The sequence below is a fragment of the Gopherus evgoodei genome, chromosome 4 (genome assembly GCF_007399415.2).
Source record: "Gopherus evgoodei ecotype Sinaloan lineage chromosome 4, rGopEvg1_v1.p, whole genome shotgun sequence".
In the NCBI taxonomy this organism is placed as follows: Eukaryota; Metazoa; Chordata; order Testudines; family Testudinidae; genus Gopherus; species Gopherus evgoodei.
In genome coordinates, this window is record NC_044325.1 from 154,308,343 (window position 1) to 154,321,194 (window position 12,852).

The following is a 12,852-nucleotide window of genomic DNA, read 5'->3' on the forward strand; positions in this document are numbered from 1 at the left end:
CAACGGATTTCTTACTTATCCCCCAAGCAAAGCCAATAACACATCTCTGTATGTTCTATCATGAGCTAGACATTCTCAGCATCCATCTGTCTCCCGCAGCCCTCAGGTGTTCCCCGGATTAGAGAGGCTTGGATGCTAAGAGAACTGGAATTACTTTACTGGTTTCCTGGGTGTTACTAGCCCAGGAGGGTCTCAGTCTGGACCCAAGGCCCACACTCCCAGACACAAAGATCAGGATGGATTGATTTCACTCCAAGATTTTGTATTTGCATTTTGAATTATTTTCCTAATGAAAGATTGATTCTCATGAAATCTTAGAGTTGGCAGAAGACAGAACAAGGAGCAATGCTCTCAAGTTGCAGTATGGAAGGATTGGATATTAGCAAAAACATTTTCACTAGGAGGGTGGTGATGCGTTTGAATCTGCTAGGATAGAGTCCCTTATCTTGTATCTATATCTAGCGCCTATATTTTTTCTTACCTTCTACACAGATGACAATGTCTTTGAAAAAAATCCACACGGGAATGACAAACACACGCACTGAATCTCCTGCACACCAATGTCTCTTGGTTCTCAGTGAGAGACCATGAGATGGAGGCTTGCTGCAGCAAGGCTACAGGGCTCTCCGAGGTTCCCCCTGCCCCGCATCCCTGTCCTACCTGGCTGTTGTCAAGGGAGCTCTGTGAGGTCACAGCCGCCTCATCATCTTTGCCTAATTGGCTAAGTTTCTGCCAAAGGCCTTTGTGAAGTCACTGCTGCACCCACCTTTCCCTTGCAGGCCTGAAGTCTGCCCCTGGCCAGCCCAGCTGGATGTTTGAGCTGCACCCCAGATCACCCCACTTGCTCATTATTGATTCTGGGGAGCAAGCAGGATACCCAGTAAAACAGCAGAGTCTGTTCCGCACCCCACACTGAGCTTTTCATAGAGGTTATGAAACGATTCAGTCTCCTAATCTGGCCTCTATTTCACAGGCTATGAAATTTTACACACTCTGCACCATATGAAGCCCAATTACCTTTATTTCACTAAAAGGCACCTTCCAGAATGACAGGCAGTTGTGACGTGAAGACACCAGGAAACAGAGACTCCACCTCTCCCCGTCCTTCTGGGTGCTCCCCAGCCAGGAGAACCCAGCAGGGGCCTCCTAGTTCTTTCTCTGCCAGGCTAGGGACAGGACTTCCTCTCCGTGGGGATATCCAGGGCCGGCACTTCCATTAGGCGACCCTAGGGCAGTCGCTTAGGGTGCCAGGATTTGGGGGGCAGCATTTTGTGCACTCCCCACGGGGCACACGGCAGCCTCCGGTTCTGCTCTCATCGCACCGCCAAAGAAGGACCCTCCGCCGATGTGCCACGGAAAACAGCGGCAGGCAATTGAGCACCTCAAAGACTGCCGGTGTCACCTGAGGCATTTTGGCAGAGGGTTCTTCCGGGGAGTGGAACCGGAAGCTCCCATGCATCCTGTCCGGAGCGAACAAAATGCCGCCCCCCAAATTCTGGCTAGGGTGCCAGAAACCCTGGCGCTGCTCCTGGGGATATCAGATGCACCTGCAGAGGCAATGCAGAAGTGAGTGCACTGCATTGGCCCAGTGTTGGGCTCAGGGCTTTGGCCTTGGCAGCTTTTGCTCCAGTCATGTCTCTGCTTGTCGGGGCTCAGAGCTTCTGGCCCCCTGTGGCTGCAGCCAGTGCTGGGGCACTGGGCTAAGGGCTTTCATGCCACTCCCCACTCCTGCCGGCGCTCTGGGTGCCTGGGCCTGGGGCTTCTGCCCGGCATCTGCAGCGGGGGCTCAGGGGCTTCCCTTGCCGTTCCTTCTGGGCTCAGGGGGTCCATTTCTCTGGATGCCCCCAAATGGTAGGAGCCGAGGTGCTCCCAAGTAGTTGGTAGGAGCTGAGGTTCTGACAACAGCAGGGCCCCACCTGCACACCTGGGAACCTCCTCTAGCTTCAGAAAGGTTGCTGGCTGCTGCCCTTGGAGCCCAGATCTGAAGGCAGCACATAAGTGAGGGTGACAATGCTGTGACTCCCCCACAACTACCTCTGAACTCCCCCATTCTCCCAGTTTGGTCAGGACCCCCATGGTTACAATACTAGGAAATGTCAGGTGGAAACATCGAAATGGTGACGTTGGTCAATTTCAAGGACAGAGGGTTTGTAAACTAGTCAAAATGAGCCCTGAATGTGGTAGGGACCTGGCTCTTATGGAGGCCCGAGCAGGTTTGCACTCCCCGTTCTCCTGAAAGGCCATGGAGAATTCCTGCTGCCTGAGAAACTTCCCAGAATAAGCTACCAGGACTGGGGAGAAATGAAGGGAAGCAACCAAAGTCTGAGCTAGGATGGAGAGCATTGAACCAAGCCGTGTTTGAACTCCTCCACCCCCACCTGCCTGCCTGCGGTGAAATGGACAGAGGGGCTCTGATTTCTAGTTGTGAACTTGCTACAGACTTTGGGCTTCAGCACAAGCCATACAGCCCATACTCTGAACTCTTGGATAAACAGCAAAGCTGGCTTTCCAAAAACCTTTTCCCCTAGTGCTCTGCATCCACCTGGCATTGTGCCCAGCAGAGGCTGGTGGAGGGGAGGGGAAGGAAGAGGAGGCCATGCAAATGTTGTAGCATCTGCACTACCCCCCAGACACACACACAGCAATGCAGGGCGTAATATCCAGGACAGTAAATTATTTGGCCATAACCTACAAAATCCTCCGTGTTGAAAGTCCAATTTCTCTAGAAAACAGTGGGAGAGAGAGATTAGAGAGTCACAATAACCACCTGGACTTCCAGTCTCTGGCCAGGCACATCCCCCTCTGCAGAGTTTTCACTGCTATCTTCTCCAAACTGGCCCCTTGATCTAATGTGAGGTCACATCCTGGCCTTCAGGGACATTGGCAGGATCTTCCCTGTTCCCAGCTGCAGCATCACCCTTGTTATCCTGCCTGATAAGGATCCCGTCAGGGCTCAGCTAAATGGCACGTGGCATGACAGGCTCTTTGCTGAGGGCCGACTGACAATGCCCAATCGAGATCTGAATCAGATGGGCATGTGCAGGTGCATTTCCTGACTTTTTACTGGACTCCTGGACCCTTTCATGCTGCTGCTGCAAATGATCCTTCTCGCTCAGCGCTGAGCAGCAGAATGTTCCTTGCCCTTTGGCTGTGTGACATCCAGATGTCTAGTCCTGCTGCTCTGAAAGAAACTGTGTTCACAGCTCGAATCCTGGCAGATATTGATTAAAATCTTGCCTTGCTCCTCTAAGTGTATTTGTGATTGGACGTGCTTCTTGCTAGGCGGGATTTTCAGACAGATGAACTGCATAAAACAGAGGGAAAGACAAAGAGAAGCATCAACATGTCTAAGAACTTGAAGAAGACCATATATTGGTGTCTAACTACCTCCTGCTGCCGAGAGACGCAACTGGTATTTTAACGACACACGCACCCCACTTGTGTCTGACCTGAGATTCAGGAGGGATAGCTCAGTGGTTTGAGCATTGGCCTGCTAAACCTAGTATTGTAAGTTCAATCTTTGAGGAGGCCATCTAGGGAATGGAGGTAAAATTCTGTCTGGGGATAGGTCCCCCTTTGAGCAGGGGGTTGGATTAGATACCTCCTGAGGTCCCTTTCAACCCTGCTATTCTATGAATTCTGTTCTCTCGTGTTGGCAGAACAAATAAACCCCACCTCCAGTTACCCCTTACACAATCCATTTGAGTTCAAGAAAGAGAGATCTGTCTTGCAAGAAGTTTTAACATTAGAGGGCAAAGACTAAGGTGAGTGGGCTATTTTTCTTGCAGTTCTAATACCCGAGGAAAGCTCCAAAATCCATTCTGTCTACCAAGAGAAAAGATTGTTTTTCTGTTTTCAAAGTGCTGATGCTTTTGACCCCAAAATGTTGTCTTCATTTTCTCTCACAAAATAACTTGCAGTGAAATGGGACCAACTGCCTAAACTATCCTGAACGCTGCATGTCAGAGTTTGGGAATATCAGGATAGATCATCACCTGGTGTCAGTTGTCACAGATCCATCAGCGTCAGCAGAGCTATGGTGATTTATACCAACTGAGTGTCTGGTCCATTGTGCTCTATGGAGTTAAAAGGGTGTCATCAGGAGGAGGGAGAAAACTTGTTCACCTTAGCCTCCAATGATAGAACAAGAAGCAATGGGCTTAAACTGCAGCAAGGGAGATTTAGGTTGGACATTAGGAAAAAGTTCCTAACTGTCAGGGTAGTTAAACACTGGAATAGATTGCCTAGGGAAGTTGTGGAATCTCCATCGCTGGAGATATTTAAGAGTAGGTTAGATAAATGTCTATCAGGGATGGTCTAGACAGTATTTGGTCCTGCCATGAGGGCAGGGGACTGGACTCGATGACCTCTTGAGGTCCCTTCCAGTCCTAGAGTCTATGAGTCTATATGCTGTGCATATGAAGATGAAAATAGTCTGCTTAAAATTGCTCCTTGGTTTTACAGAATCTTGTTTAATGGAAGGTTTTTTCTTTTTTTTTAAAAAAATGTGCTTCATTTATTTGAATATCAAACATTTCCATTTAAAATTTCCCAGAGTAAATTTTGTGCTGGTTAAATATTCCCAGTTGACAGCCCTGGAGAGAGAAGATTGTGAAGAAAGACAGTACAATATGGAATGGGCTTCCCCAGTGCACCATTCTCTGCCCCCATGGAAGGTCTCATGGGTTTGAGTGGATACACACTGATAATGGAATGAACGCTCCTGCATAGTTGAGTTTTCTTCTTAGTTTGATGCAGGAGAAGGAACAGGAATATCTGGACTCACCTAGCTTCCAGGGGATCCATCTTTCTTGATGCAGTTTGACCTGCAATTCATTGTGGCCCTTTAGGTGGAGATCAGTGGGTATTCTCTAGGAAGCTGCTTTATGACTCTGCTAAAGAATTATCTTCTGAGAAGGACAGGCTGCTCCTCCCACGGTCTCTACTCACTCATGGTAAATTATAGAGATTTGTAGCCGTAGGTTATACAGGATGATAAGATGCTGGGTGTGAGCACGGGAGAGATGGAGATGTTTTACTTAGTATTCATTAGGGTCTTTTCTTTTGAAGGGGGAAGGCTTTTCCAAACTCATTTGCTTCCTCTGCTTCCCCACTGCAGATCTCCAGTTTTAGAAGGTGCAAGAAGCCAGAGGAGGCATGAGGGTCTCACCCATAGTTTTAATTCAGCTCCCACTGCTTAACTTTGCTCTTCATTCATATCTCCTCAGTTAATATACAGTGAATCACTGTGAATGTAATCTTACTGATTTCAACAAGAATGCTGGTTATTGAACGTAATCAGAGTTTATTCCTAGTTTGTGGACAAATTGCAGAGAGTCCAGATAAGAGCGACAAAAACGCGAGTGCCTTGTCTTCATGTGTCTCCCAGAAGCAGCAGCACATCCCCTATCTTTTGTGAGTCAGGCCTGGCCTGCTTGACAATACCTGCCAGTGACTTTGCAACACAGCCATGACCACCGTCTTTTCACTTCAAGTGACCTCTTCACACACCTCAAAGCTCTCCAGTGGGATATCCCTACGACATTAAGGCCTCAGATCAGGTACAGGGGCTGTCTTACAATCCTCTGCACAGAATATCATCTTGACAACTGCTTCATTGTTGTGATGCACGTTTATTAGTCTGTTTATGCACAGTCCAAGGTGCGTCCCTGCTGTGGGGCCTGTGTACATGGCAGGTAATTGTGTGACCCCTCCCGACCCTCTCAGAAGGCCCCTCCCATCAGTTTTACAATGTGTACTTTTCCACAAGGAATAACACCAGCAGCAGATCCCCTGCCTCAAACCATCGCTCACAAGGAGAGAAGAACCCCCTGTATCCCTTCGAATTGGGACCAGGGCCAGATTGGTTAACCAAAACGTCAGATAATTGGATGAATGGGAAAGGGCCAGGCTGCAGCGCCATCTAGGGACCATAAGAGAGATTGCCCACTTCTGGACCTGTGTGCGCTGGTTGTTCGGTTAATACGGAGAACCGGATAATGGAGGGTCAGATAAACAGGGTTCTACTGTTCCATTCTTTCCGAGCTGCTTGGCTTCTAGTAAGGCTTTGCATCACTATTCTAATCATGGATTTAGGGAAATTTAATTTAGGCTCCTCCCTGTGAAAGGGAAAGGAAAAGTGAAGTGCTTCAGTAAGATCAATGTTAACAGAATGAAATGGTTCCATTTTTTTGTTTCAAAAGGACATTTGGCTTCATAAGTTTATTTTATTTTGGATGACATTGTGCCTTTCATGTTTTGTGGCACACAAGCAGACAAGTTAGAGAAAACAAAAGACTCTTGCTGGACGTTCGCAAAGTCTCGCTAATTTGTTTCTTAGGAGCCAGAACAATAATACGTAAGAACCCAAAACTCAAAGGGAGAGAATGTAGGCTACTGCCTATAACAGAGAGGCACAACTCACTGGGTACCTGCTGACTGGCTGCTGCTACGCTCCGATTGTGCGCTGCCCTACCAAGCTCCCTAGCATACAAGCACGTCAAGGAACCCTGCCCAACATTTAAAGTCCCAGTATTCAATTTTAACACAACCACAAATACACCAGAGCATCAACATTTCCTGTTTAACGAGGTCTCTCCTTTTTTTGGAACCCTTGTTTCTAAACATGCCATGCAGGATTTGAATCAAATTTCAGCAACTAGTTATCATGTGGGTGGAATCATCATTAATGTGTATTCTGGGTAGTTATGTTGTTGGCTTCTTTAGGAAATGTGTGAAAACAGGAACACTGGGAAATCCCCCCCCCCAATCACACATACACACCACACATTTGTTGCCCACTGGTGCTGCCTGAGCAGTTGCATTGTGACATCAGAGATAACCCACCACTCAGCACTCCCTCCCTCCGGTTCATTTTCATACTTTTGGAGAATGACTAGCACCTTGGCTGCCATGGCAACAGCTACCTTTGACCACTGGTTGTCCCCTTGTTACCAGAACATCATCACCAAAAGGAAGTTTGTAATGAAACAGGGCCAGATCTGGATAACCAGGACGGCCCCCTACTATGCTCCTGGGGGTTTGTGCAGTGGTACGCTGTGTTCCTTTGCAAAGGGCAGGTGCTTGCTCCTATCCTCAGTGAGGCCTAGGTGAAAACAAGATGAAAAATTCCAGCTCTTTTTCTTGGATATTGTTTATCTGCTTCTTGCAAATTCGGGGTTATAGCAGAGAACTTTCACTGAATCTGAAGTTGCATAAAATGAGTTTTGTTTTAATACAGTTTAATGTAATTGCTTTCAATACTCTGATCAGCACAGCTTTGAGCGGTGAAACTGGGATTTTCACCAAGATAACAATGGTAATAAAATATAGACTGGAACAACGCATGAGTAAGAGCTTCATTGTTTAAATAGCACATATAGAAAATATTTTCTTTCTATTAAAAACTAAGGAAATTAAGAAACAAAAACCCCTTTGTTTAACGTTACTTAAGTTTGCTTTCATCAATAAACGAAACCATAAAATAATTAGGAAATACAAAGTCAAGGTTTTTAAAAGGATTAAACGTTTACAAAGTTAAGTATTCTCAGGTTAGCAAATGTCCAAATAAATGTTGCTCTGACATCATTAATTCAGACCTCTTGTGTATTTGCATGATGATACAGACTTTAATGACATGATCCCATATTATTTTTTTCTCCGCAGGACCCGTTCTTTAGTTAGAGCACAAGATTTTCTGCTCTGGGGCAGGGGCGTATTGAAGGAGTCTGTTGTCTATAGGATCCCTGCCTCATTTATTGCAGAATTAATGTTGCATAGGAAATGCTCATTCTGGGATTTCCTAACTTGACAGTGCTTCACTTGGCAGCCTTTTAGTCCTCTGTGTGTTTCCTAATGTTTATAGCTTGCTTTACTCATGAGAACAGTCTTTATGACAAAGGGTTTGGTTATTTTTGTGTGTGTGTGTGATGTCTCCATTATTTATCTGGTCAGTGTCAATAGTGTGCACTTTACAAGAGAGAGAAAGTAAGGACACTCCCTGATACAAAGCCCCTAAGATCTAAGGAAGACTGACACATACAAAGAAAGCAGGATATGTAAGAACTAGGACTTACTTTCTTTCTTTTGAGGAATAGTCATTTATTTATTATGAATTATTATTATTATTAAAGAAAGGGTGATGGATTGGGGAACTTGTGTGGTGAGGATGTTCCATGCAGAAGGAGCAATATGTAAACGCACGAAGAATGGAATGGGAGAACGAAACACACGTGGCATTGGTGCTAGCTGTACTGGTAAAACAGAGAGGGAGGGAGGTGATGTAGAAAAGTACCAGATTTTCGATTATGGCCTGTCCCTGTAAATAGCCCTGTCATGGGGTGACTTGGCATTATGAGGACTGGAGGCCTGAGCTCAGCCAGTCCTCGGGCTAAGAAGGCCCACCTGAACAGGGATCAGCTGATTCATTTACTGATCAGCAGGGAGCAGAAGAGGAAGTGTCTGAGAGAGTTGCAGGAGCTGCAGAGAAAGGAAGGAGCAGCAAGGACGGCTAGAGAGAGAGAGTTTGGCAATAACCTTGAAGGAAAGACCCAGAGAGCAGAGACTAAGGCCAGCAACAAAATTGCCTTATGCTGTTCTTCTCCTTTTGGTTTGTCTCCTGGAAAATAAATAAAATCCCGCTGGAGGGGTCGGCAAGAGTGATCTGTTGTGAGTGCAGCTCTGGAGCCCGGAGGAGGGAAAGATGGATGGCAGGGTGCTGCAGGACCACTCAGACACGAGAGGTGCTTGGGACGAGGCCATGAGCAGGGGAGAAGTGGGGTTTGGGAGGAGACAGCTCCTCAGCCAGGGCCAAACAGGAACCTTGAATTTGTGCACCCAACAGCTTTCCTGGTATTTCAAGTTCTAGACTCCAATCTGGTTGGAAGGTGGCGGTTCAGAACCATCCCTAAATCACATTTAATTCAGCTGTGAAGTTTCACAGACACAAGGTCATGCTCTCAGAATTCAAATCAATTGGAAAACCAGCATCATACATTGCAAATAGTACTCTGTTCCTGTGAACATGACAGGTACCATTGCTGGAGCAGATGCTGCATGCCAGGGACCAAGTCATGCTCTCCCCACACTGTTATAGCCTCTTGGGAATCAGTGATGAGAATGACGTTAAACCTACTCAGGATAACTACACCAGCACAGTAGAACCACAAAATAGTGCAGTCTGGCCACACCCTGTCCTTCCCCTGGATTGCTCCAACCTGCCTCCTATAGCAGGTGCTGGGTCAGGGAGGTAAGGGATGGGTTCTACATCAGCCACAGAGCTCATATCCCCCCAGTGGCAAAAACCTTCATAAAACTTTTAAAGATAATGCATCTGCATGTGATTATCCCCTGTCCCCTAGAGAAATACACTGTATTTTTATGAGTCTGCCTGTGCTTGTGTTGATGATCAGAGCTCAGAGGTGCTACAGGGATCCTCTCCCAAATGATGCTATGCCAAACATAAACGCACTTCCATCCTATACTTTGAAATCAAGAAAGAAGACATCTCTCAGAAGGTAGGAGTGAACATTATTTCCACTACAATAGAACTGAAATCTCCTTTTGTTAGTTACATCAGGTAATAGCACTTTTCAGGTCATCTTGCCCAAGGTAGAAATTTGTAGAAGTCAACTTGTTGATTATTTGAATCTATAATGCAGCCATGTGGGAACAGAAAGGAGATTATTCTGAGTCTTTCACATGAATTCTCTCTTACAGTCCATACCTTTTGGAGTGGACCTCTACCATGAGAAACTCAGCCCAAGCACAGCTACTGCCAAATGCAGCTGTCCACTAAATTGCAGAAGATATTACACCTAAGAGGGAATCCTGGGCCCTTGAAACCAATGGTAATTTTGCCATAGACTTCAATGGGGCCAAGATTAAATTTGTGAGGAGTAATGGTCGAGCATTCTCACGGGGGAGTCTTCTAAACCTGAAGGTCTTTTCCCTGGGTACACAAATTCAAACTGTTGAGTTTTCAAGGCACAGTGTAAGGCTCAGCTCTTTCTCTGAGTGCTATGTGGAGGTTTGGTTGTGTCGAGCACGGCAGGTTGGAATGCATGTTCATTAACACTTTGTAGAACATCACTCCTTTGCCGAGCAGAGACAATGTCTACAAAGGCTCAGTCCAATGAAAATAAATCATTTCTGTGAATCGAATGGGCTTTCATTGATATGGTCAGCTCAGGTGCTCTACTGAGCACTATGGAGAATGTGTTTACATTAGTCTTTTCTCTGATGTTTTTAACTCCATCTTTCCTTGAATTATATAGAGGGGAATTCTACAGCCTCTTTTGAGAGCACTTTTCGCTTGCACATAGATAGATAGATAATGTTTTTTAGGATCTGAGATCTGTAAACAGGCAGGAGAGCGCTTTTAGCATTAAAAATTTATTTATGGTCATCAATCCTGCACTTCCTTTAAAAGTGGGGTAGGAAATAGCTTAGCAGAAGTTTGCTGTAATGTAACTAGCTGAGCTCTGGTTCAGATTCTCTCTTTAGAAGGAATCTGGTCTGCAGAAGCATTTGGATTCACCATTCTTTTTATGAAACACTGAATAAACACACAGAAATTGCCAGATTGGATCAGACTTGAGCTCCATCTAGTCTTTTGTCTTTCATAGTGCTAGTACCAGATGTTACAAAAGAAGGTTTAATAACCTTCAATGGGCAGGTGTGGAATAGTCAGCCCTTCCCCCATCTCGCCCTGATCTCTAATAGTTAGAGATTTGTGTAAGTCGTGAAACATGATGTTTCATATTCCTTAAACATCCACATCCATACACTATACCATATAAAGCTGTCAGATCCCTCCAGTTTCTTCTTAACAGCACTCCTAGGATCTACAGACATTTCCCAACTTCTCAGCTCATCCAGAAGAAGAGCTCAGACCAGCAAGGTACTGAGCATGTTAGCCCCAATCCAAGGAAACATATAAGCACATGCTTAATTTTAAGCAACTTGAAGAATGTAAGCAGCCCCATTGAAAGCAACATGCTGAAAATTCTGGGTGCTCCACTTCAGGAAAGATGGAGCTAGATTGGAGACAGCCCAGAGGAGAGCAATAAAAATGATGAAAGGTTTAGAAGCACTGGGGGATGGACTAGATGACCTCTTCAGGTCCTACGTTTCTGTGATTCTGTGAAAAGTTATGCACCCGCTTAAATGTTCTGCTGGACTGAGGGAAGAATGCTCAGATCCATGCAGGATCAAGCCCTAAATGGCCTATTGTTCTTTGCTTGGATGTGTTTGATGAAAGAAGTCAAGTTCTTCTTCCTTTCTATCTTCTGTAGAGCTGCATGCTAAGCAAGCTGCCTTTGAAGTTGGATAATTATTTAATTTGTTTCAGAGTAGCAGCCGTGTTAGTCTATATCCGCAAAAAGAACAGGAGTACTTGTGGCACCTTAGAGACTAACAAATTTATCTGAGTGTAAGGTTTTGTGGACTACAGCCCACTTATCTGTAATATTTGTCTGAATGCCGACTGACGGACATGCTATTTGGCCAAAACCAAAGAGTGTGTAAAGAAATAAATGACACGTGTGTGTTTGTACGGCATGTGTATGAATATGTACACACACACACACACACACTTTTACTTGATCTTTGGCCACAAAAAAAATACCACACATACATAGCTGAGGATCAAGCCCTACCTGACCTATTTTTCTTTGCTTGGATGCATTTGATGAAAGAAGTCAAGTCCTTCTTCCTTGGTACCTTCTGTAGAACTGCATATTAAGCAAGCTGCCTTTGAAGTTGACTAATCATTTTATTTGTAATATTTGTCTGAATGCCGACTGACTGACTTGCTAGTTGGCCAAAAGCAAAGACTGGATAAAGAAATAAATGACACATGTGTGTATGTATGTCATGTGTATGAATATGTACACACACACACACACATACACACACACACACACATTTTCTTGATCTTTGGCCACAAAAAACATACCACACACACACACACGATGATCACACTAGACGTTCACTACCTTTTACATTGCCAGGGTGTTATGAATGAGAACCAAGCCATCCTCATAATTTCACAAACTGGAATGCACAACATGAGCTAAGTACAATTAACAATTATGTGATGTGGCAATCACTGTTGTGATACGGGGTGAGGCAAGAGATGCATTGAGGATATTGACATACGATGAAACAGGTTTACAGGCAGTTTCTTATCTCTGTAAAGACAGGTTAAAAGATCAATCTATACATAGAAGATTTTTTCTTATCATTATGAATATATGTTTCTAAAAATATGTCACTGTTGTTAATTTTCTCAGAAATATTCACCCCGGCTACACACTTTTAGTCTGATCATTAGAAGTGTACGTGTGGTAATTTTTCAGCAGCCGAAGAACAAGAAGCTACAGGATTTAGTCAGCATGGCTGTAGTGTCCAGAAGGGATAAATTTGGAAGCTCCATTTTTGAAATATTTTCTCAATGAAAGTATGTGCGTAATGTGTACTACCTGGTAGCCGGTGATTAAAAAATATGGAGGCATAGTTCAGTGGGGGAAACTGTCAACCAATAACCAGAGAGTGCGATGCAAACTATGCGTTCCTTCTAACCATGTTATTGTTACCAGGTGTAATGGAGATCCACAGCTTCTACTACTGTCTAAGGCACCAGTCCCACAAAATTGAACATATTCCTTAATGTTATTCATGTGAGGCATTCCACTGAGTCTGTGGGGCTACACTAAGAAGTGAAATTAAAATATCAGCGGAATTAGGGTTAAAATGTGTAAATCAGATTAAATGGCAGCGTAATGCACTTTCCTAGAGAGAAAGGATTTTTTTCTCCCTTAGAAGAAGTGAAAGAGTTCTGGGTTTTCCCAT